This window comes from Varanus komodoensis, unplaced genomic scaffold (assembly GCF_004798865.1).
Source record: "Varanus komodoensis strain SLA01 unplaced genomic scaffold, ASM479886v1 scaffold7_3, whole genome shotgun sequence".
In the NCBI taxonomy this organism is placed as follows: Eukaryota; Metazoa; Chordata; class Lepidosauria; order Squamata; family Varanidae; genus Varanus; species Varanus komodoensis.
In genome coordinates this window covers 17291382-17318565 of record NW_025336480.1, presented here as the reverse complement: position 1 = coordinate 17318565, position 27184 = coordinate 17291382, and the positions used below count along the sequence as shown (strand labels likewise).

At 41.1% G+C, this 27184-nt stretch overlaps 1 long non-coding RNA gene across 1 annotated transcript in view; it reads right to left on the bottom strand.

Annotated features, from left to right (window-relative positions):
* Positions 1-26376, bottom strand: part of LOC123035788 — a 55211-nt gene extending 28835 nt beyond the window's left edge. The window contains exons 1-2 of the long non-coding RNA XR_006417029.1: positions 26008-26376; positions 4446-4597 (exon numbers count right to left, since the gene is read on the bottom strand). This is a non-coding gene — a long non-coding RNA (uncharacterized LOC123035788). The remainder of the gene's footprint in view (positions 1-4445; positions 4598-26007) is intronic.
* Positions 26377-27184: the final 808 nt, after the last annotated feature.

Sequence of the window (27184 nt, the reverse complement as noted above, 5' to 3'; positions counted from 1 at the left end):
GTAAAAATATTTATATTTTTGGTTGATTTAAAAGCCTCACAAGAACAGTTGTGTAAAAGAGTAAACCTACTGATAAGACTTTCGATAATGTTGCTATTTGTGTATTTACAAAATTTATATAACACTTCTCATTTAAACAGATCCATGGTGATGAACAAGAGAAAGAGTTATAGAAGAAAATAGTCTATTTACACAGTCTATTTAAAACAGATTATCAGTAAAATAATCATTGACTGGTGAACCAAGGAAGGTTTCCTGATAAAACCTTCAAAAGGTGCCAGAAACAACACAGTAATGGTGTTGGGAGGAAGGCAGTTGCAGAGGAATGGGACCACCACACTGGATACTGGGCTGCATTGAGGCCATAGGTCCATGTGGAATCACCAGGTCATCTGATGGCCTGCATGATTGAGTAGTTTGATAAAAGACAAGGAGCTCTCTGAGCAACCTTGTCCCAAGCTGTTGAGAGCTTCATAAGCTAGTGTCAAAATCTTAAATCATAAATGTGGCTCAAGAGCAGTGTGGTTTCTTCAGCGAAATAATTGCATGCTGAAAGGGGAAGCTGCATTCTACAGGCACTCCAGCTTTCTAACCAGCCTTATGGGAAGCATGACAATTATCCAGTCTAATACCTGTACCAGTGTAGTCAAGTTATCCCTGCCTATGAGGGACCACAGCTTGTGAACCAGTCAAAGCCATTAAAAGGCACTCTGTGTTGCCAGAGTCACGTGGGACAATGGATGCAGGAGCACCCCCAGACTCCAAACCTGCACTTTAAAGACCTCATCCAGAATGGGCAATGAGTCCATCTTGATTCAAGAACTACCCGCTCACAGGGTGATTCAGTTTCCATTTACTGACCCTCATCAAGCCCAACCTTCAGTCTAGGCACTGATCCAGGACTGCACAGTCTCACTTCATTTGGATGGCAGAAGCACACAGCATACAGATGGCACTTGGCTCCAAATCGCCTGATGACCACTGCTAGCAGCTTCACCTAAATGTTGAGCAACACTGAGGAAAAGGTGGTACCCTGTGGAATCCCACAGTTCAATCGCCAAGAGGGCCAAGGAATATGTACGCAGTGCCGCTCTCTGAAACTGGCCAAGCAGGTTAGACAGAAACCAGAATAACAAAGTGCCTCCAATGTCCAGCCCACAGAGTCAATCCAGGAAAACACCACAGTCAGTGGAATGAAAAAACCAAAAACTGGTAAGAGACTAAACAGTTGCATTCCTTCATCCTTCTCCCAGTAAAGGTCATCCACCAGGGAGACCAACAACAGTTCAGTCTGGTAAGGTGGTTAAAACCCAGACTAGAATGGATCTTTAGAGTCAGTATCCTCCAAAAGTGCTTGCAGTTGCTTTGTTACTATCCCCACTAGTATTATCCCAAAGAAAGGGATATTTGCGCTTGGACTGTTGTTGTCAAACACCACTGGGGCTTGAGTGGGGCTCTGAAGGAGAATAAGAACCACCCCTTCACACAAAGATGCATTCACCACTCCCTGGGCCAACCTGGTCATAACCCCTTGGCTAGGTTTTACTGGCCAAGACAGGCAAGGCTCGAGAGGGCATGTGGTTGGTCACATTGCTACAAGTCATTAGCTGCAAGAACTGTAACTGGTGGCATTGGCGACCACAACTAGAGCTGCAGTAGCAAGGCATTCAAGTTTGTTGCAGAGACAAGTACCATGCAAAAAGATAGGTCCTGGAGGGGACCATGGCCCCATTCATTGAGGAGAATGTTAACAGCCTAAAAACCACCTGAAAGAGGTCTGCTGGAGTCAAGGACACAAAGGAGTAGAAAAGTAAGCCTTATCTGCTGCCTAGAACACTGTCCAACAGTGGGCTCTGGAGAGTGCTCAGTAATCTTCATTTTTAGTTGACTCCACTTGCAGGTTAGCATTGTCCAGCCTATTTCATTGACTACAGCTGCCCAACATAACAAAGGGTAGAGCAGGCTCTATAGCACTGGGGAGGGCACCCAGGATCAAGCTGATGGTCCTCCCATCTTCCTGATCAGGAGTGAGATCAGGGCATTGATACAATCACCAGCTCTCTCCACTGCAAGAGCCTAAATAACATTCAGAAAATGGAATCCACCAGACTCCTGGGGCAAATAGCAAGGTCATCCACCCAAGTCTTGGTAATACTTGCCACATTCAGTCTCCTCATCCATAATTAAATTGTGAATGAGTGTGACCTTGTTGTGCACCAACCAGGCATTAAACAGCAGGATTGCAAGACAGAAGGATTTGAAGGATGAGTTACTAGGTAATTGAGAACCAGAGGAGGGGAATAGAAGGGACAGCATATAACTGGGTTCTATTTTGCTTGAATATGCCAGCCCATTCCTCCTGTCTTATCACATGCTGCCCCAGGTCAATCCGACAGCAGTATCACCTCCATGGGTCCCTGTGGGAGCACAACAATACCATTCCAAAAGTTCCTACACACTCTGAACACCTATGCCCAGCTCCAACATACTGTTAACCACTCAGAACCTCAAACTCTCCATTCATCCAACCGATCACACACAACCAGCCCAGCACAGTATCAAACCTGCTGGGGGAATCACATACTTTCAGTCTTAAAGAAAGCAAAATTATTCAGATAAAGAAAACTTATGCCACCAGATTCTGTATCAGTTCATCCTCTAAGATAAGATTCAGCTGGCTTTCCCTCATGTAGAACTAATATTGTGGCTATTTTTAAGTCGAATGGTAGCAAACTGCTCAGGAGAAAGGTCATCTTCACAGCTGTAAAGGATTAAGAACGAACAGTGGACATCAGTGCTGTAAGAAAAGCTGTCTGCACTAATCATTATGTACACAGAAAATGATAAGCTTCGTAACTTATCATCTGCTGACACAATGTATGAATTTGTTCTTTTAAAATCACAAAGGATTTTTTATGATGTGCAAAGAGAAGCAACTGTGTAAGTTACTTTGCTCTTCCATGTACTAAGTGCTTATCTGGGTAACATTGCTGCATTCCTTCACATCATATATCAGCAGTGCTTCATCATGTCTTAATCTGGTACTGGATGTCAGGCCCAAATGACAGCTCTTGATAAGAACTGTAGATTTAACTCCTCCCAGCAATTTCAGAACCTGTGGCACTCATAACCAAAGCAAAACAAAGCAACAAAGTCAGTAAATCAAAACAGATGGATTTATATTGGTAAGCTATTCCTTGGAAAGGAGAATTAAGCCTTATTCCTAATTTGCATAGATACCCTCTACACACTGACCTGATACCACAATATACTAATTGTGGCAGAGCAGTATAGCTGTACAGCAACTTATTGCCCTCCAAATGTTTTGGGCTACAGCTGCCATGACACCCCAGTACTGGGTATATGACTAGTGTTGAAGGAAGCTACAGGCAAAAACATAAAAAGGGCCACAAATTGTCCACATCTGCAACAGAATATGAGAAAAGCCAGGTTTAAATTCCTATTTTGTCATAAAGAACATGAGATTGCCTTGAGCTATTCTCTCATCCTAACCTAACTCTTATGGAAAGGGGGGATTGATGATAATTACCAGACAATCCAAACACATCTTCTTGACAGAGAAGGGAGATACAAAGGGATAAACCAATAGTAGTTAAATTTTGTGGCACAGAAAAATTCCAAGTATTCCAAGTCTTTAGTCCCCCAATGACACAATATATTTAAATACAGGTGTTTGCTTAGAGTTGGGATAATTAAGAGTAAGTAACTTAAGTGTGGATCCTTATGAAGCCAAGTACTCTGTGCTAACCAAATCCTACTTGTATATTTCATCATGGGAGTTCACCTAGAGTCCAAGTAGAAAAACATTAGGCAGTCAGCATTTGGGCTGAGACAATCAGAATGACGATGGGCATATGTAAAGATCAATCTGTATTTATAATCCATAAATAAAGCTTTTATGGATGCTTGAATAAAACATTCATCCATCTTTCTAAAGAGGCAAAACTACTTATTTAGTCTTGCTTTTTTATCAATAGCCTGCTTTTGATATTATCTGGTAGAGCTTTAGGAGTACTGCTGCTTGGCCTTCTTTTTCAGTGCTGCTTTACCGTTGATATAAGCACTGGGTACATTCAGTGGCCTCTGAGTACCAAGTCCCAGTTGCAAAAGAAAAAGAGAAAGTGGGATGGAGTCAACAGCACTGGCTTCTTGAGTCTGCAACAGCTTATAGTGTTCTGCAGGCTGGCACACTAAACAGGAATACTCCTATAAGCAGGAGACATACATTGCAATGTTATGTTGCAGGCCTCACTTTATTTTTTATTTACTTAACATACCCGTACACCACCTTTCAAGGCAAAGCCCTCCCAGAGCAGCTTATAGAATATAACTAAAGCCATGGAACAATTTTAATATAACACGGAACAATGCAGTTAAAACGCAATTCACAGACTTTTAATAGAACACACTTGTTGTTTACTGACCATTTATTTCCAAGCCTGTTGCGCATGGCAGTTATTCTCCCTCATCTGGAGCCCCTCCAAGCATGAATCACTGTTTCTTTCTTTGCTTCCCCGGACTGATTCCAGCCAATTTTGCCATCAGCTGCACACTCCAGCGCCAACTTGACACAAACCTGTAAACAGGTATGAACAGAGGGAACAGACTGGTCAACTTCATGTTGCTTTCAAAAAGTACTCACACAGAAAGGGGATTTTTGCCACATTTCAGTTCTGAGGGGCAGGGGAGGGGAAACTTCATGGCACTCTCTCTCTCTGATAAAAAGTTCCCTGCTTCTCACACACTCAGTCTGCACATATCACAAACTCATGATTTATATAATATGATTTCTTGCACTACCCAAGGTTTGTTGCTAGATAAAGAAACCTTGGGTAGTTTTCTCATTCCCTAGGTAGTTTATTTCTTTTGCTCAGTCCCTCCCTGTATCCAAATGCCTCACGGTACTGTAGCAGTGGCACGCAGAATGACTACGGTATGTAGGGGCGGATTTATTTAACCATCCTTGCCTGACATCCTCTATAACCTAGCAAATAACTCATGAGCAACCCACAGTTCTAGGTTCAGATTAATGATAATCTGCTTTAAACGATGCAGGGTCCACCACCCAAGAATAAACCATGGATTGGCTTGCACAATTGTGCTGAGGATTAGGGCGGATTATTTCTCCACTGTATGTGCCAGGTGAATTTACCTAATTCCCCTTGCTGGCACAGCTTGTCAGGTTGCCCAAATGTGGGCGGCATGGCTTGTTTGCATTGGGGTGGGGGGTGGGGGAAGCAGCAATTCTCAAATAATCCCGAAACAGCCCAGATTTAGACAACATGATTAGCTAAACCAGCAAGGAAAATAAGGCAAATCCATCCAACAAACACAGAAGGAGAATCAGTTACTAAAGCTTATTTCCCTCAGTATAACTGGGTGAACCAGGTTCATGGATTCTCCTTCTGTTTTCTGATTAACAAATCATCATCTGTTAGTGTGGATAGATTCAAATTATCACAACAACCCAGAATTCAATGTCACATCATGGGTCGGCATTACATGTAAACCCAGTCAGTCATGTTCAAATGGTGAAAACAGATACACACACACACACTAATAGAAGAGACAAGATTTTATTTAGATCAGCTGTCTCCAATCTGTGTCCCTGCAGATGTGTTAATTTCAATTCCCATCAACCCCAGTCAGCATGGCCAATAGTCAGGAATGCTAGGAGTTGTAGTCAAAAACATCTGGCTGGTACAAGGTTGTGGAAGGCTGATCTAAATTATTAGTATGATTTAAAATTGCTTAAAAATTCTGCTTGGAACTACAAATAGCAAAGAGATAAAACACACCACGTCAAGATACAATTCTATGCATGCATACTTGAATGAATAACTCCTTTGAACACCATGGGACTTGCTTCTGATAAATATTTGCAGGACCAGACTGTCATTCTGTCTTTAAAATAAATACAATGGTTGGCATCTAATGGTCCATGCAGGAGGCGTCTGCATATGCAGTGAAGCTTCTGAGATTATTTTACTACTAAAGGCTCCTCTGCTGCCAAAACTCCTGAAACTCAGGGGACTCTCCAGAGCAGCCTTTAAACACAACACAAGATGGTATAAGTGGAAGAGAAAATCAGAGACTACCCACTACACACAAGTACTTGTATGCACCCTCAGTTCTCTTTAAGCCTGGCATTCTACATCCCCCACCCTCACCCCAAAATATATATTTGACAATTTGAGAAAAATACAGTTTAAACCAAGTAAGATAGATGGACAAATCTGGCCATAAGATGCAAATAATTTTTTTTCTTTTTACAGTATATCATACTTACATAGCATGATTACAGAAAAGGTTGATTGCAAGAACTTACACTTCATTTCAATATTTAAAATGTGTCATTATTACACAGCATCTTGAAAAACATAAATGTAGCCATCTGTACAGAAGGCAGTTGAGAAGCCACGGGATGCTGTGGACCTTCTTCTCTGTGGGCAGAGATGGAGGTCTGTCACCTCCTGAGCTAAAATAGAAAGTTCTATTGCAGGCAAAGGGACATTCCAGGAACGTGCTGGGAAAGGCCTGAGATACGCCACCTCCGAAGTTTCCTTATTCTACCAACATGGCCACTGAATGGCCAAAAGAGTACATCAGCCAAGAAGTGGGCATAATCATTTCCATTCCATCTTCTCCCACACTGTAGGAGCCATTAGTTCTGGAAGTGTGCATTTCTCCCCTACTGAAACTCATACCACCGCTGGAAAGTCATTAAATTGTCTATGGAACGAAGATCAGAAAACAGATTTAACTGCTATATATATATATATATGCACAACACTGAGAAACCAGGAACATGTGGAAGTTTGGAATGTAATGTTTCAGAAAAATACCGAAGTGAAAACACCTAATGAGATGGGGAAATTACTACAGCTGAATTCAGTGGGGCCTATACCTGAGTAAACTGGACTGTGCCATCACTCAACTGAAAAGATGCCTCCAAATAATCAAGAAGTATTTCTCTGCAGTGGCGCCCCATCCATGGAATGCGCTCCCCAGAGAGGTCCGCCTGGTGCCATCGTTATTTGTTTTTTGGCGCCAGGCTAAGACATTTTTATTCAAACAATATTTTAACAACATTTAATATTTATAGCTTTTAATTGTGCAGCCAGGATGTTTCCGGGTTTTAACTGTATTTGTATTATATTTGTTTTTTTATGTGAGCCATCCCGAGGCAATATAGCAAGGGGACGGTATGCAAAAACTTTAAATAAATAAATAAATAAATAGGCATTATTTGTAATCAGCATCTAAAAGTCAAGTGTACTGGCAACACCTTTGAAGAGACATTTGCTTCTTCCTCCACACAGGGTAGAAGTCAGTTCACACTGCATGGAGAGAGGGAGCACAGTCACACGCACAGGCCTTGCTGTCCATCTGTTGGGGAGTAGAAGGCCTGACAAATGGAATCCCCTCTTTTCATAGGATTCCACATGAATACACACACAGAGCAAGGTGCTCTCTGGCAACAGAGGATCTGATATCTGGGTTGGGACCAGTAGGTTACAGCCCATGTTAAGCACATTGCATGACAGAGCTGCACTGTGAAGAGAACACCCAAATAAGTCACATGACTCATCTACAATTGCACTTGCTGTAACTTGCACTGTTTTCAGACAAAGAAAAGCAGCTTTTACCCTCAAACCACCTGTGTTTCTTCCTGTGCTCATCAGTTATGTGGAATTAGCACAAGGCCACATTTTAGATGAACACAAATGTTACATCTCCCTTTGTGGAAGAGAATATATTGATTGCAGCTAGAGTTGCACGTGTCCATTACTGGACTAGCGTAAGTTATACAATGATTACAAAACATATTGAGGTAGCTTTAATTATGGAAGCTTGCCAAATGTGAACAAGATCTTTTCAGGGTATCTAAACAGAGAAATTTCCTTTATTTCCAAATATTAACGAGAGTGCCAATCCTTAAATCACTAAGTAGCACAATCCTTGAGCAAGAGGAAGGTTCAGCAAGTTTAGAGCAACCCCAAGGTTTCCAACAGTATCAAAATGTATTTAAGAAAAATCCTAAGGAAGGTGGAAAATCTAAAAATAGTCCACTAAGGACAGTGCATGCTCAGTAGTCATGGAATATTGAGTCAATGGGAAAAGAAAACCTGGGGAAATGAAACAGAAGGTATGTCCAGCAGTGCATGAGTCTTTAAGTGATGATCAGCCACTAGCTGGATAGAAAAGGCTAAAAAATAAGTTAGCAAGAATAAAATATGGGCAGTTATTTTCTTCTTTCTCTTCTTCAATTAACCTTGCTTAATTTCTCACCTCTTCCAAAAGACTCCATCACAAGAGACCTGAGGAAGAAAGGCACACATATACAAATGGAAGACAGAATTACTTCATTGTCTTGATAGTCATTCCCTGACAAATGTGAGAGCTGCCCAGAGAAATCAACAAATTTTAATATAGCTCAGACTGGGCATGGTATGCACACTCCATGCTCCAAAAGGCAGAAACAAAGAGTACATCCTTTTCTAACTCATTCCTTAGTGTTAAATTAAGTAAAAATATGCCTTTCAATACATATTGCAAACCCAACACAGTTCACGGACTTCATACTGAAGGTTGGAAGACTCTATGACTGGGAGAGAGCAGTTTTTACAGGCCTGAGATACAGTTCACACAAAATACTAAAGTTCAAGCTCCTGGTAGTTTGGTAGACCTGCAGTGTTGTCTAGAGGTATTAGATCCCTTCTGAAACTTTGGGGTTGGGTTGAAGCTGAGAGTATAGGACAACAACCCTGCAATACATTTCACTCTTATAACCCCATTGTACTTGGTGGGGGAAGGGGAGCTGTGCTCAAAGAAATCAACTTTCATCAACCTTGCAAAATTGGTTTGAATTCCCAATCAAAAATACCCCACACCTCTCCGACTGCAGAAAAGGTCAACCTATTTCAATTAACCCCTCAGACCTCCTCCTATAAAAATCCAGCACTCATTCCACTTGCACGTCTAACTGTTCATAAGCTAAATAATTATGCTTTGTATATTAAAAATAAAACCCAAGTCCAAGCAGGGGCTCCTACATTTGATGCTAACATTGCTGTGGTTTTTTCAGCCCATCAACTCATCTCACATAGGCACAGCAGGGATGCATTGCAATGTTTTGTTTCAAGACCCACTTGCTTTCTCTAATACTTAATGTAATAGGGCTCTCATAAACTCAGGTTATGGTAGGCATGTTTTAGAAAGTTAGTCCCCATTAAGCTTCTGCTTATAGCATACTTGGATACTAGCTTTAATGTTATTTAACTTCAATATGTGATTATTCTGGGAATATAAAGTATTGTGGTACATTTTGCCAATTTAGTGATCAAAAGTTTAACTACTTTATATACCAAATTTTTTTTTCATGCATCTCTATTTTCCCAACTTTGAAAGAAAGCTGATCAAGACAAAAAAATAAAGATGACACAGGTTCCTGGAATATTAACCAAGATGCAATATTCATCAATTCTATAAAGGGGGGTGGGGGGAAGACGCAGGGAGAGAGGACAGTCTGTCCAGATGTTTTCACCTACAACTCTTATCAGTCCCAGACAGCTTGGCCAGTTATCAGGAATGATGGGAGTTGCAGTCCAAAATATCTCGAGGGATGCGGATTAGGAAAGCCCGTTCTAGTTGAATTTATATTCTCTATACAAGGCTAAACTTCTACCCTCTCATTTCTTTAAAGAAAAGTAAGGTAGAAAATGTCTCAGTATAAATTATTATTGTAAGCTTCTTCATAGGCTTGTTTAACAGGCATTATAACCAGGGAGCAAGCTAGAAATATTGCATGCTGTGGGTGTAACTACATAAGACTGTGAAGGCAGGGGAGTATAAGATGGCTTGGATATAAAAGGAAAATTAAAAGTAGCCTCAGCAAATACATATGATTTCTAACAAAGATGAAACTTCCTTATAAAAAAGCCCATGCAGCGTTCCAATATGCTTCAAGCAAACAGAGATGGCTTGTGGCTACTTTACCACACCTTCCACAAGGGAATTAAAATCATTTTTGACCATACAAATAAATGCCAGTCAATCTGTGGTCTTCCCCTTGCTTACAATGAAAATCTAAGTCAAGGGAGCATATTAGTCATCCAATTTAGAAATACCTAATGATGAACTGCTATTGACAAAGAAGGTATATGAGCAAAATAGGTACCAGTTAAAATTCATTGTTGTGAAATTACAAGTCAGCCCCATATCATTGATTCATGATTTTAACTTAGTATCTTAAGTGGATTTAGTAGGAGGCACTAAACAATACCTCATCCTCTAGAGGATATGAATTTCATATTTTCAAGCTCTTTTCAGCTAAGAAGCACAGAAAGGAAGATGACAAAAAGTGAGATTATTGCCCCACTCCTCTAGGTCAAGACCAGAGGCTATAAGAATAACCACTAATTCTCAGCATACCACCAAGAGGGACGTATGAAGTTCATTTCACTGCCTCCTCATATTAGATAAGAAAATGCCTGCATGAATATTTTTCATCAGCTCCAGTTGTATCTGACTCATGCTTGGACTGCCATTAAAGAAATCAAATCATTTAATTATAAAGATAATCAGCTATAAACCCTTGGAAGGTGTGGAAGGGAAAAAAAATAAATGATGAAGAAAATGGAGAGGAGGTTTCAATTAGAGTACTGATTGCATGATTTGGTTTGATGCAGATAGGATGTATACATGTACAAATCAAGGGCCAAAGGTTACAACACTGGGATGTTGAAAGCAGGGCACAGGGTGAGCAGATCTGCTGAGATTCCAAGCAGCTGTAGCTCCCAGAAAATACACTGAAACAAACAGACTATTCCATCCACACCCTGGTTCCACAGACTCTCAGATGCTCTACTTGGTTTTCAATTCATCTCTTTTTTCCCAAAAAGGAAAAAAAATAGTCTGCAACTCTCCTCTGCAATGGACAGCAAGTCATTCCTTCTAAAGCTAGTCAGCTGGCAGTCATGCGCTAGATGCATCACTGGTATCGATTCATTCCCTGCAGACCCCTGTCATGACCGTTTGTAGCTTTTGCAGAACACAATACAGAGGAACTCTTGTACCCTCATCTCATAAGCACTCCTCGCATTTGTGCTCCAGGCTACTCACAGAGGCTGCCTAACTGCTCTGAATTTTGTTGGATTGACTTGATCTGCTCCTACTGTTCAGAGAAGGCAACAGGAGCCAGCCAAAAAGGGTTAGAAAGGTTTGGGGAGCAGAGAGGAACAAGAGGGGAAGCCTTAATTACCTCTGCAGCTTTCCAATCCTCCCTCTGCTCTTTTCTTCACATGGCTGCCTTTCACTGGCACCAGCCTCATTACACTCTCAAGAACAGTCTCTTAACTCCTTTGGGATCAGAGTTCACAAGAAAAGATCTTGACAGACAAGACACATTTTCCTGCAGCTAGTCCCCTATCTTGACTTTGCTGATATGGAAAAATGACGGAGGCCTTGTGTCTTACAGTCTTCTTGTCTCAGACTATGAGCCCCTTAAACAGCAATGTTTATCCCACAAAGTGGCTAAAAGATGGGAAATCTGTCATTAAATCAATATTTTGGGTTTCCATATGGGACTAATAGTTTGTTCCAATGAGATGGTGGAGTCCAGGTTTGCACTAGGCATCAGCTATAGGAACACTTCAAGGTATCAATTAAAATAGTCTCCTTGATGAGCCATGTTTTCCTAGCATTGTAACTCAGTCAATATCCCAGTTACAAAGGTGCTCACATGCTAATGCAGTATAAAGAAAATCAGGTGACTATAGTGTGCTTTAATTTGAAAGCAGTAGGTAGGCATCTGACTATGATGAAAGCTTTTTTTTTTTTTCAGATGAACCAATGCATTCTTTAGCAAGTACATTCTGAAAGATTTAAAGAATATGTTTACAGCATGTACACACAAAATACTTTCCCAGGAGCTAGGAAAGTCTGCCAGATCTGCCAGGCCACTGGTCACTATGATGTATTCTGGACTACAGTCCCATGCACTTATTTGGAAGTAACTCACCTGAACTGACTGGAATTTTGCTTACAAGTAAACATATATTTTATTTATTAAAACATTTTATGCTGCCCCATTCGCAGAAGCCTCGGGGCGGCTTACAACAATTAACCAGCTTATCAACCATGGAATTAACTACAAGATATAATGATGGACCTCAGTCTGGATTGATTTAAAGCAGATTGGAGAAATTAATGGAAGATAAAGCTATCAATGGCTACAAGCCCTGGTAACGGCTGTTAACAGAGGCTATGGCATGCCTCTGGGAAACATGTGTGGGAGGGTTTAGTTGCATTCATCTCTTGTTTATGAGTTTCCTAGGGGTAGCTGGTTGGGCAATGTGTGATCAGAATGCTGAACTAAATGGACCCTTGCTCTGGTCCAGCAGGACTTTATGTTCCTATGATTAAGCCGCTCAAAGGCAAGAAGGAAATCAAAATCTCAAGGGGTAAAACAGAAGTTTTGCAAATTGATTTTTTATATTCTAGGTATAAATCCAGTTACACATTACAATTTAAAGCAGAAATTAGCAGAATTCTGTCTATTCATAATACTTAGCCATCAAAAAGAACCACATAGACAGGATAATAACAGGATGGTGGATTTAAAAATCAAATTACACTATTTTGTGTGCCTGAGGTAAGAAGCATGCAATGAACCAGAATGCTACCTTGCAAAAAGCATGAAATTCCAAGACTTTCATACAAAATTCCATACAGAATGTACAGCAACATGTGAAACCTAAGCTCTTCCTCTTCATACACTCAAGACAGACAAACTGAAGAGATTACTGCTCACTCTTCACCTATAAAGAAGTGGATCTTGTGAAGATCCATGCAGGCATAACCATTCACACATGCTCTGGCAACTGCAGGAGTGAGGTCTTATTCTTTCCCTCTGCTTCCATTTGTTAGGAAGAGGCAGGTTTGCACTTGAACTCTTTATTGCTTGTGAGTTCAGTCAGGCAAGAATCATAGTGTGCAATGTGGTTCTATCTTTTTCTTTAATCTATGTGACCTTGAAGAAACAGTAAAAACCATTTTTAATCAGCCCAGTATAAGCCTTACTGGTAAATATACCTTATGTGTCACACAAGGCAGTATGAATGATCAATGAGGCAGGCTCTGTAGCTGCCCAGAAGGAATGTTAGCAAACCCAAATAAGTAGAATTAGCATTAGAATGGTCAGAATTTCTCTACATTTCCCTGTTACTCTAAATTCTGCTGTGCTTCAGGGTTCCATTCAGGCTCGGGGGACCTAATGTGAGCTACATAACACACTGGCCTAATTAGTCCCTAATAAGAACCCATCAATGTAAAAATTTAGGGATTGTTGCTGGGTCAAATGCTGGGTGTAGTCTCTAACAACCTGGAGGTCTAAGTTTGCAAGTCACATCCCACAGCCTGTGAAGGAGTTGACCATGGGTTTTGCACTTAAGCAAAGGAGGTAGGAAAGTGATGGGCAGTCATTTTGTGCAAAAAGCCGTAATAGGTTATTGCACCTGAGAAGGACAGAGTATCTGTATTCAAACTCTTTTATAAAAGCCCAGAAGCTGTTCAGTACTACACTGAGCCAGATTCCTATAACAATCAAGAACAGTCCTAAATTTTGAAGTCAGGCCTCAGCTACACATTATCAATAAAGTGTGCTAGGAAAGAGAAACAAAGTCACTAGCACACAGGCACAGTAAAAAATAAATGAATCCCCTTACTGCTGCCCTAATCAAATCAATGCTTAGTACTGATTTAAGCTATCTGAAAATGCTTTTCATAAAGCAACCATTCTGATAATACATTAGGCATTTGGGTTAATTACCACTATCCTTTTAAAGAGACACCAGATATTTCTACTTACCTATTCTGAATTTTAATTTCATTCAAAATAAATCAAGGAACAGATTCTTAGTATAAGCAAGCAAATGTGCAATGTACTGTGAAGTATTTCATGCCAAATTACATGAAGAGTGAGCTTTCAAACCAGAGTACTGAAAAACTGAAATGTACATAGTACAGTGATTTCTCACTACTTTTGGTACGTTAAAATACTTACTATTACAAGGCAGCTATTTTCTTTTAAGCATTGTTTTACTCTAAAAACCAAACTCTTTTACTTTAGAATGCCTCAAGAACAGATACTTTGCATATGTTGCCTGAAAAAATGAACCTCTTTTAAGCAGACAAACGTATATTTTAATTGTACCTAAAATCTGTGAAGAGTTAGCTCCTTTTATCATTTTTCCAAATATCCTGCATATATATAACTGACATTCATTTATGTATATGTCCTGCTGAACCCATTCCAGTGACTCAGGGCAGAACAGTACCCTAAACCCTAAACAGTACCCTAAACCAATGAAGTACCCTAAAAAGAAATGCTGTACTAAAGTTAATATAATCCCACCTATTTATCCCAACAATATTTTAAAAGACATCATATAGCAGCCTTTATAAATGTTTAAAAACAGCAGTACAACATGCATAATATTGAACCACTGGATAAAAGTAGCCATAATTAAAGTTGGTTAACTCTAATATTTGTGGTATTTCGGCCCTACAAGTGTGCAAAAAGAAAATCTCAGCTTTTCCGCCACAGCCTCTTGATGCCAGCTTCTCTTGTGACTGACAACAAATGCCACCTAATTGATTGCAATATGTTTCTGCATCAGTTCATTCTCTGCAGTTCTCCATTTATAACCACTAATACAAAGCTGAGAACTATGTATGTATGTCAAGCAGCATTTCTTCAGACTGGACCTGGTTCACAGGACATACACTGAACTTTAAATAAATATTACAACCTACTTTCATTGTCCGCATAACTGTACTCAGCTGAAAATTTCTAGTCTGTCCAAGACATACTATTTCAATGCCAGCTAAATATTGGGAAGAAAGGAAACAGAGAGACATACAACAAGTAATATAGTTCTACTGAACCATAGAAAATATTTGTCTATATGGACACATTCATACACATGTATATAAATTCATGAGTTACACTACCAACATGCTGCACATTAGTACTTAGAAAAAACATTAACAACTCTTATTTCAAGTGACTCATTAAGACACAAACCTGCACTTGACTGTAAGGCCATTAATTAGCTTCCACAAGCAGAATTAGTGAGTTAAGTTTGTAGCTAGTGGTTATTCAAAACACAATTGTATCCAATTTTAGATAGCAAGTTGAGCCAAGAAATCAATGTGAAAAGCTGAAGGACAGACAAACAAGGCTGTAGCCAAGAAACTGAGCTGGGGCAGTGAAGGAGATCAGATGCATTTAAAGGACAATCTGGCTGACTTGGGAGAATCAGGCCAACATAAATAGCTGTCCTGAGACATGGAAGGAAGTCCACAGACTACTGAAAGGATATGGAGTTCTGCAGTAGGAAACTGACTGACAGCTGACAAGAAGAGATCAGAAGTATAAAAAACACAAGATACCCACAGAAGAAAAGTGTGCAAGGTAACAGGCAACCAGGTAACCAATACACTTCTTGTTAAGAATTAAATATAGCTTTGGATGGCATGTGGGGAAAGTATGATGTGTCAGCCAATTAAGCTAAGGGTAAAATTACCTAATGGTATCAACATTACTGATTTGGTTATGTGGACAGCTCCCTGTGCCAGTGTAGTCAGAGCAAACATACTTGTTTAACGTCCAACACACTTAGATTAAGTAGTAATTCTCCAAAGATGGCATACAGTTAATCAATGTTACTATTTATTATTATTTATTTATTACACATATGCCATACCCCTTAGCAGAAAGGCTCTCTGGGCAACTTACAAAATATGACAATAAAACAGCAAGTTAAAACAATGCTATCCATGACTTTTAGGCAGAAGGGAGACACAACTGTCTCCCTGTTCAGAAGCAGCATATTTCTGCTATCAGATACTGGAGAGGCTATCAACCTTATGTTCTGCTTGTAGACTTTCTGAAATATCTCAGTGCAGGAGACTTAAGGTGTGTTCACATAGAACAATAAGCCATACTGGAGACTGCCTGTTATGTGTGAATTCAGCAAGCACATTCGGTTACTGTGAATCCCTACAGAGAAAGTAAGGTTGCTTACCTGTAACCAACTTTCTTCAAGTGGTCATCTCTGCATTCATACATATGGGCTCTGCGCCTGCATGGAGCCTGTTGTCAGAAAGGTAGGCAGATTCCCTAGCTAGGCATTTTTGGCAAGAATCCCAACCCCTTCTCCCAATACTATATAAAGGCAGAGCTCCCACCATTTTCTCCAGTTATTGTGAGCCCATCAACTGGGCCTTGGAACTAGAGCATGGCTTTGGATAAATAAGTTTCCAATCAGGCCACAGTGCTCCTTATACACCACCTTAGTGAAATTAGTATATTCGAGAATTAGCAGCCAAGTTGTTCAGGGAACATCTTTTTTTAACAGACCAATTGACAAAAGGGTATGGACAGATTTAAGCTATTGCTACCTCTGAAGTCAATATTGCTAGATTGGCTTAAATTCAAGAACACCAGTTTAAATGTTTTTTCAATTTAGCTAAGTTTTAAATATCTGAATTTTTGCTTGCTGAGAACCAGGAATGAATTTACGTGCACTCCTATTTCTTCCCTCTTTCTTCCTCCAGTCCTCTGAATTATGTAAGCTCGATAAATGGACTGAACTGAATTGACCACTAGTTTAAGTATAATAATAGGTGGAACTACAACCAGCACCCCAGATTATACTCAGTTTAAAAGCTTTTTTAAAAAAAACTTGTGTAAAAATAAATGCAATATTAAAAATAAGAGTATTTCATTGCAAATATGTATGCCATTAAGATAACATATACCATCAAGTAAATTTTGAAAACTACAATGAAATTGTCTGAGCATAAAAACATAGAAAACAAAACCACACTAGACCAATTTAAAACACTAATAAAAAGGAACAACACTACAAACACATTCTTGTCTTCTATAAAGAATGTAATGTGGTGACTGAGATGCAAGATCATGTCTGAATCCCCAGGTTTCTTTGAAAATTCTAACAATTGCACTGTTATTCTGTACAGTGAGTGAGTTTCTTCTGTACAATAAAAGAACATATATTTGCTTCAGTTTAATTCCCTTTTTGTGAAGCTTTTGTAACGTTCATTCAGAAGCTGTATTGTAGCTGCTGAATACTCCCTCTTTAAAAAAAAAATCCTCAAATCATCTGAAAAACAATGGTTTGTTTTCCAAGCTGCTGAATATGAAAATATAGCATTGCTCATGTCCTGTTTGTGATCCACTCTCTGTAAAGCAGGCGTAGCTCATGGAAAAACTTTGTTCACAGCAGCTAGAATAATATTCTAAACAGTTGTATTGCCAGGCTTATTTTAGATACTCATAGATGGTTTTTATGGTCCATGAAGATTTATCATTAATATATGAATTCTGTCATTAGAATTTTTGGAAGATGAAAATAATGGCTGAGAATTGACAGCACCACATATTTCTGGCAATATGGCCTGGTAATACTATCCCATGGTTTATTAAAAACATGGTTTATTGCCCTACCCAGGATTTGTATCAGATGATTAAACAAACAATTGTTTGCTTTCTCAATCTCTTAGTAATTTGTTTTCCTCCTCCTTCAACTGCTACTTCCCTATATTCCAACAAACCATTGCTAATTAAACCATAGTTTGTCCTTACATGCAAACAAGGTCATGCAGTGCTGATTCACTTCATTAGATACACAACCAATCCAGATGCAATGTTATTATGAAATAAGCACACACAAACCTCTGATTCACATGCCCCACTTTCTTTTTCATTCTCCATTTTTGAGGGCAAGTAACTTAAAACTTCTGGTAACAGCCTGGAACAAGCCAGATTTCTCTTCCATCTAAATACAGGAAATGATGGCTTGTACAAACTGTATTTTGTTAAACCATGGTTTTACATTCTGATTTTAAACTGGCTATGATTTGTCCAAGCCACAATTTCCTACATTTGGATAAAATAAGAAACTACAGTTTCTCCAAACCCACCTAGAAGTTTTAAATATTCTCATCTTGCAGATTGAGGGGGAGGCAGACAAGCCCAAATGCAGGAATGGCACATTCTCATCCAAACAAACATGGCTTGTTATGACATCTGAATCTGAGCCATGGCAAGCACTATGCTCAAAGTGAAACAATTCTGAATCTCACATTTATTATTTTTCCGCACATTCTTCATTTAAGACATGTATACATACACCACGAAACATAAGAACAGCATGGTCTAATTCAGATGTTATTCTACTGGTCACCAGACATTGGTTTAGAGCACTAAGTGAGTTTAGACAGGAAAAAAGTCCTACAGCTTCCATGATAGCTGGCTGGGGTATGCTGTGAGTCCCGCCCATCCCGTTCCCCACCCCTGCCCCACAAACAAGCATAGGATTTCACCCTCAAGGATTAAGAACACTGGGTTCACAAGCTTCTCCCACTTGCTTCCTTCCCTTGCCTCTTCTGGATAGCAGTGTAACCACAGTTCCCTAAAACCATAGTTTTCTCTCAAACCAGAGACCAACAGCAAAATACAGTTAATAAAAATTGCAGCTACACTGGTTCAGACATCACTGTAAACTGCAGTGATTGCTAGCCTGAAGACAGAGGAAAAGCACACAAGCCCATAAGAAAGAGGAACACTGCCGGAGCAGTCTCAGTCACAGTTTGGTAAGATGCTTAGTTCAGATGTTACACTGGTCAATGTGGCTTGTTTTATTTATTCATTTATTTATTGGATTTATTTCCCACCTTTTATTTTTTTTAAAGAACTCAAAGCAGCTCACACCATTCTCCTTCTGCTGCTCTCAATCTTCTCCCCACAACAGCAACCCTGTGAGACAGATTGGGCTAAGAGTCTGTGACTGGCCCAAAGTCAACCAGTTGGCTCCACGGCTGAGTGGGGACTAGAACCCAGACTGCCCAAGTCCCAGTCCCAGAACAACATTGGTTTGAAAACCATAAGGAAGGTCACAGCTTCCCCTATTCTGAGAGCCTGAAAAAATACCCCATCTTAACAATGGCCACAGTAGCGACTCAGTTACTAGTAGACCACTTCAGCATTCTCAGTCAGTGAAAGCATCACTTATGCAAACTTTATATGTGCTTTCTTACTATTAGCTTCCTGCCATATACTACCATTGAGCTCACTTTGTGCAAAGTATGTATATTAGTCGCTTATTCCCTCAAGCTGACCTTTGATGATGAAAAAAACTGCCTACCTCAAGCTGAACACATTGTGAATGGATTCCTCTTATAACAGCAAGATGTTTCCAGCATTCATTCTCCACAAACATGGATGAGCTCCCTCAACTCCAGTACAATCTGCAAATGCTGCTCACAATTATGTATGTATGTATGTATGTATGTATTTAAAACATTTCTATCCCACCCCCATCGCAACAAAGCCTCGGGGCGGCTCACAACAAAATAAAAACAAACAAAATCATATAAAAATTTATACACTAAAAATATTAAAACCCGGTGCATCTCGGCTTAAATTTTTTTTAAAATCCTCCATAATAAATTAACACTTAAAATAAGTTTTAAATAAAAAGGTCTTAGCATGGCGCTGAAAAACAAATAACGATGGCACCAGGCGGACCTCTCTGGGGAGCGCATTCCATAGGTAGGGCGCTGCTGCAGAGAATGTGTGTCATCCTATAACCCAAAATGTGTTTTGCAACTCTGGTTGCTAAGAACCTCCATTTTTTGTTTTGGAATAATTATTTTTGTTATTGCCACTAGTATTACAAAAGGGGCATAAGCAAAGGCGTTCCTACTCCACATAGTTTTGATGGATTCTTTTTTTAATGTTTTTTTAAACAAAGGGCAGAAAACAGAGCAGTTTTCCCAGGGAGAAGAGATGATTTCTGCACACAAGTCATTCTTCCCCTCAAAGTTTTCACCACCTGTTCTCTACCTGTGACAATCCTGAACACGTTCCTGCCTTCACTTATTTGTTAAACGATGTTTAATTTGGTCTTCAACTGAAAAAGGTACCACAGCAGCTTACAAAGATTTACAATAAACTAGTCCAGGGGTCCTCAAACTTTTTGAATAGGGGGCCAGTTGAAAGGCTGCAGTGACCATCACAGGCCAGTGAGGTGCCATTGGGCGAGGTGGTGGCAAGCGCGCGTGCGGGCGGTGAACAGCGGCGCGGGCTGGATGGATGGATGGCCATGGCAGGCCAGATCCGTCCCGTGGGCTGTAGTTTGGGGACCCATGAACTAGTCCCACCCTCACAATCCAAGAAGGGACACAAATGGAAAAGGGATTGGGAGAGAGAAAAGGGGAAAAAAGTCAGGAACTAGTCCTTAGTTACAAAGTTCTTATAAGCATTCTATGTTCCACAAAATATAAGTATTGCAGCTTTAAAATTGCTCAAAAGTATATTACTCTATAAATATTCAGCTGCAGTCTCCTTTTCATGCTACTCTGATGAGATTGTGGAAGTGCTAAACCAGTGTCTGAAATTAGCAATGGGACGGATAAAGCCCAGTAAACTAAAATTCAGTCTTTATAAGACAGACATGATGCGGATAGATGGGTTGCCTGTAAAGTGTTCAGACTGAGGGCCCTTCCCACTGAGGAAAGCTCTTCTGACTTGCCACCCTCCGAATGTGTTAGACTGCTACTCCCCTAATGCCCAGGCTACATGGTCAATATCTCACTGACCGCTTTGTTTTCAGCATGGATGGTTTTGTGCACGTTGATCATGCCTCTACTCACTCACTGTTTTTCTAAGTTAAAAATGCCAGATGCAACATGTTCTGATCAAGGGGCAGTTACTCAGTTGCCTCTGTCTGCACTCCACAGCACTCAAATGCTGTTGCACTGCAGATTTGTATAAAGGCAGTTATGATCTTGGCAGTATTATTTTAATTCCTTTCCTAATGGCACCTAATACGGAATTTGCAGGTTCACAGAGGGCCTACATTTTCATCAAGCTGTTTACCACAATTTCAACAACCTTTCCTTGGTCAGATACCATTAGTTTAAATCCCATCAGCATATATGGGATATCAGAATTTTTTGCTCCTATGCACTAATCTAAGGTGTCAACAAATAAAAGTAAAAAACAGACAATTGTTATTATTACATTTTTACCCTGCCTTTCTTCCCCTTGCAAGGAACCCAAGAAGGCTTACAAGACTCTTCTCCTTAGTTCACCTGGTATGTATCTTTGCATGTGATAATGCATATATGATGTTTAATGGCCTCTGCAGTTACCTATTCCCAGCAATTCAAACACAAAAACTCACAATCAAACTGCCATATTGTCATATAGCCTCTTCCTAACTCTACCGCACTTTATGCATCACTACAGCACCCAGCCAGCACTTCACTACCTGTATACTCACCAGGATATTTCACAGGCCAAGAGTTTACCCTAGCAGCACTCATTTTCAATATTGTTGTATTCAAGGCATTACATGTGCAGCTGAATAAGTTGACATAATTTGGTGGGCATACTAGATCCTTTAAACTGCATTTGGATCATACCATCAAACTTTTCTGTAAGGCTGCAACATGTAGTTTGATGACAATAGTTTCATTATCCTTAAAGAAAGCAGGGTTTCTCCCACCACAAAACTGTTACTCTTATAGGACTTTTGTGGCGCTATTCTATCCATGTCTGCCCAGAAATGAGTTCAACAGGGTTTTCTCCCAGGTAAGAAGAGATAGGATTACAGCCTTAATTTCCCAGTGCAAATTATCTCAACGACCATGAGAGTAGAGTTTCCTTTTTATTGCCCATATAGGGAGTTGGGGCTTTAAGCCAGATCTTCAAGATCAACTCTCTATCCACTGAACACACTGTCACCCCACATAGTGAACAAAATAAAGGGCTTAACAAGCTGAAGAGACAGCATATTACTGCACATGAAAAGATATAATAAAGTACATCATTAGACTTAATCTAAGAAGATTGCCAAAGTCTGCAAAGTTTTGCTTTCATTTTAAGAACAGCAACATGTTTCTACTCTTTGGTGAATGGATCACAATCCAGAAGGGATTGATATGAGACTAAAGTGTCCAAGGGCAATGGCCCATATGCTTTCCTACCCTTTGAAGTTGAAAAAAGAATTTATCATATCAAGTAAACATTTGCAAATGTGTACATTCCTTTTCCTCTTGATGAACTATGGTATTACAGTTTCAGGATTTAGCTTATTTTAAAAATATATTACACACACAAACACATTTAGTTTCTTGTTAATCACTGAAATATATCTGAGAGATTAGGCAAGGACGGTTTTTTAGCCTTCCTCAATACCCACCCAATAAAGCAATATTCATTCTACAGCTACCTATCAGGATAGAAAATAAATGTGGTGTTCTTGTTTCTGAAAGAAAAAAAAATTACAACCCCATAAAAAAATGAAAGAAACATCAACATTAATTTGTTATTGGTTAAGGCTACAGCTGTGTTGTAATTCAGAAGCTATGAAGGGCCTTCCAGCTGGGATTTCAAAGTGCTTTGTCTAAGGCTCAAGCCAGAGCAACACAAAGACTTGCAGTTAAAGAAGGTGTGGAATGTTAAGCCAATTCACTCCTACAATTTGCTGATTTTCCTTAATCTTTTGTTTTTAATTAATGCAGTTTCTTCTCCCACCCACCGGCCCCCTTCCCCTCTTGTCTTTCACAGTGACATTTGAAAAGGATCTTATTGAAAGTGCTGCTCATCCAGGTAGAGCTGGAGCAAGAAAGGTAACATATTTGTTTTGTGGCAGCTACCCGAAAGCCCGGACCAATGCTGGAGGGTCAGCATCCAGTTCTACTGATACAGCAATCTCCAACACTAAATACATTTCATATTTGTGCCTGCATACATTATATTAATGCTAGCTTTTCCTTTCTCATAAATCCTAGGAGAGCACCTTTTGAAGGAGGAAGAGTTGAAAGGCACAAGGGGATTAGAGCTTTACCGAGCCAACAGATATCTCTGAGGAAGGAGACCGCTTTTCATCCTGCTAAACTGTGCAGGCAGGCAGGCAAAGAGATGGGAAGGAAATGCCTTTAGGGTTTTTAGTCAGTTTGAAGTCTTTTGGATCTTGGCATGAGCCAAGCCACCATCAGCAGAGTACAGGTCAGCAGACAATACAGCCTTCCTAACCAGCCTGCCTGTCATTCTTGCTTCCTACACTCCAGAAATAACATCTCTTTCAAGGGAAAATGAACCCATAGTTGCCATCAACTCTTTCAGCCAAGAATTTCTGGGATACCCAGAGAAATTCAAGAGCAATAGCAGGAGGTGATTACTTGGCACTGCTCTTCAACTCAGGCTCAAATGCCAGCACAGAGAGAAGGCAGCAGATGCCCTCTTTTGCAGAAACTCCTAGATGTGCTTATTCTGTTTGGAAAGAGGGCTGAAACACTTAAATGCTAATGTGTGAGCACCACCTCCCAGCCCTCATCATCCAAGGTACCTCAATTTAAACTTATAAAAATGAATGTGATATCCAATTAGTATACTATTGAGTGCCCATTTCTAATATAACGACTATCTTACAAAACACCCACTTTCTGAACTAAACACCAGATCCTTGAGAAAGTCTATGTTCTGCATTCACTGCAATAACTCCACTGCTAAAGATCAGCATAAGAAGTTGTATCTCAGATTTAATTTTTCATCCAATTAATCTGTGGCAGCATTAGATATTTTAATTCTGGCTCTCCATCTCAGTATCCTAAGTCTTGAATCCTCAAAGTTATCCAAAATTAATAAGAGAAAGTACTTCTTTACCTGAAATGTTCATTGCCTGTCCATACATTTTATGTTTTCATCACATTCCACTTAAAAGTGACATCAGTGCCTCTGCTTCATATAATCTATTCCACTTTTAATTTAGGAAACCGTTACAAGAATGACCTCATCAGGATGGGCAACATGGGCCACCACACCAATTATACTTGATGCTCATCTGAGTTAATGTTTTACACGTCACAACCATGAAAATGCCTAATTGCCCTAACAAGGTTAGATATTACACTTGCAACAATGGAACTACTACTTGAGATGCCATCCTGGTATTGGTACAACAGGAGCTTGCATGTAAGATAGCATACTAGGGATGCTTCCAGACAGAGGGTTCCTAGCCCCAACTATCTGTAGGCATCATGCTGCTAGTCAATCTTTCCTTCTTAACCTATTTTCCACAGCAGGATAAAAGAGGAAAGAAGTGGTGGGAAAACTAGAGAGGATCACAAGTGAATGATGACAGGCCTTCAAACTGACTAATCCCCTGCAAAAAAAATCAGTGAGCAAGGTAGGGCGATGGCATATTAGAAGCCTGGTCCAGAAACACCCTGAGCAAAAACCACCTTTTCTCCATAACTTGCAATGAGCTTATCTGTCCAGCTAGTATGCTGTGCAAAATCCAGCAACTTAATGCAATAAGTATTAAGGAAATTTTTACCCAGTTACATGGCAGTAAAGCCCACTGAACCCAATGGGACTTACTTCTGAAATGCATGTGCATAAGTCTACACTGTTAATATTACTGACAGAAACATATCAAGTCAGATGGCACCATTTTTTTGTCAGAACTAATAAAGAAATTTTATATTTGATCTATTTGTTCTAAAGTGGCAGGAAACTAACTTATCTTCTCTGCCCCTTCCTGTTCTGTTTTCTTTCTTTTGGCATCCACCTAAAAGCATCCTTGAGCCAGAAATATCAGATTCAACAGAAAATTGCTGGCCACTTTCCATCACCTGTTCAGATGGCCACTTTGCCACCTCTTTTCTGATCTTCACTGGGGGTGGGTGGGGTGCAGCCTCTCCTGACATAAAGAAATTGCAGCTTCAGGCATGAACTTACTGGTGAAGAACAAAGCAACACTCCTGAACACAAGACAGTATTAGGAAGAACCCCCTTTGATATTCTGTATAAATCATTCCAGGTTAAGCTGCCATCCAAGGGATACTGAGAGGATCAGTTAATGAGTGTGAAAGCACTTTGAAGATGAAAAGCAATCTAAGTGCCAAGTATTATTTCAAATTGATATTTATATATGCTGTGCTTTTTGTATTTTTAGGATGTGCCTTGGCAAGCTAAAGGCTCTCTTTATCAGGAACATCTCTAGAGAAATTGGTGGGAATTGAATTTGTTAGAGAATAAAAGGCACAAGAAAATTTTATACTTGAACTGTTGGCAGATGGGTGGGGAAAATTTACTGTGAATACAAACATCACAGTAATGGCTGTTTAACAGCAAGGGGAGAAACAAGGTCCAAAGCAAAGATAGATGGACAGACAAATATTAAAAAAAAAAAAAGATGGCAAAGGAAAAGCTAGCCAACCAAGTCCTCCAGCATTAAGGACCACCAGAGGCTGCACTACTTTCTAGAACCACTCCTCCTGCTCCCCTCCATCACCACCACATGGGTCCCAACAAGGCACTGTGGAAGACAAAAGTTTTATCAGTTTTGAGAAATTGATGCGGGTGTGGGGGAAAACGGAAAGAGAAAGCTTCCTCAGCAACAGCAGAAGCGACTTCCAAGGTGCCCCCCCCGCTCTCTTAAATAGGGGCGCAGCACACCCCACCCCCACACAACCCCAGAACTAGCAGAGCTGAGGGGGCAAAGAAAGCGGGGTTACCACACACCACAGAGAGAACTGAGGCTTTTGCTCCTCGAGGCCCTTCCCTTCTTACTCCGGGGGTGCGCTGAGTCGTCGCTAGTTCGCCCTCCTCGGTCCTTTGTCCACAACCCCCTCCCCGAACCCCGTCCCCACAGCCAGGCAGGGGTCGCCTCCAGGCCTGGGCGCCCTCCCCGGCGCCCAAGGGAGACGAGCAGCCCGGCTCGAACCCCAGGCTCGCGCCCGAGTTCCAGCGGGGCCTGCACGCGCTCCCGGCGCCCTCTCAGCCCCATTCATTAGCCGGCGAGAGCGGCAACTGGAGCTGTTGCCGCCGCTGCTAGTCGCCCTTTCCCCGCCGCGGTGGCGGCGGCAGCCTTCGAATCGTACCTGTTGTCTGCAAGGCTTCCAGGGCGAGCCCAAGCGCAGCACCTGAGGAGCCCGGAGAGGGGCGGGGGCAGAGGGTGGCGGGCTCGCTCGCTCCCTCCGTCGGTTCCCGGACGCCGCTTCGCAGGCAGCCTGCGAGAAGCCTGCCGCGCTCCGCTCAGCGCCTGCCGCACAGGCAGCAAACAACAGCCGCCGCGAGATTGGGGGCTGGTGCTGGATGCATTCGCAGCGTCTCCTCAAAGGCCACAACAGGCTCTGCGGGGAGCACCGAAGAGGAGCTGGGGCTGCCGCGGTTAACCCTTTCCAGGCCGCCCCCAGCTTCGGGAGTGAACCCTGCGCCGCTCGATCGTCCGCCCGCCAGCTCTTCTCTTCCTCCGCTGCTCCCATCACATTTGATCCGCCCCCTTCCTCCCCCTCCTCTCCCGAATCTCCACCCACCTGGGGCCAAGGTTGTTTTAGTCTTCTTAGCATTTCGTATTATTTTATATATTTGTTGACTGAGAAATCCCGTCTTCGGTTGTCCCTTCTCCATGGGTCTGCTCGGGAGTAAAAGGGTTAGGATTTTACAGCTCGAAGCCGAAATCCGCTGGCATTCTCTCGTGATCATCCAATGGAACGCAAGGCGTTGATGCCACGAATACTGACTTATTAGTCGTCTTGGGAAAAGCCCCATAGAACACAATAAGGCCTACTTCTGGGAAAAGGCGCATCGGCAGGTATCTCCCCTCCCCCGATTACAGCTTCATGTTCCTTGTTGCGTATGAATGTGCCTAGAATCGGAGCCTTAATTAAACCTCATGAGCATGTGATCTCCGGTTTAGTTGCGTTGCGATCCGCGGGAATCGATTACATTCCAAGTACTGGTGTTTATCAAGTGGTCGTAGTCCACTGACCTCTTTCTTGGGATCTCGGTGCTGTCTAAACCTCAGAGGCGTTTGCATGCGGCTACTCGGGGGGTAAGTAATGCATTACAGCAGGGCTCAACACAACTCACTGATAATGCCTCCTGACTTGCAAAGGGGAAAGTGATTGTCCAAGTGGTTTCCTCCCTGCTTCAAATCTGTTTGTAGGTCCCTTAGGCAAGGTGAGGTGTAAGCCCTATAACAAAGAGGTATCAAGTAGCAGAAGGGCTCCTTCGCAGCAGCACCGGTTATCCATGCTGATTCCACTCCTCCAGATG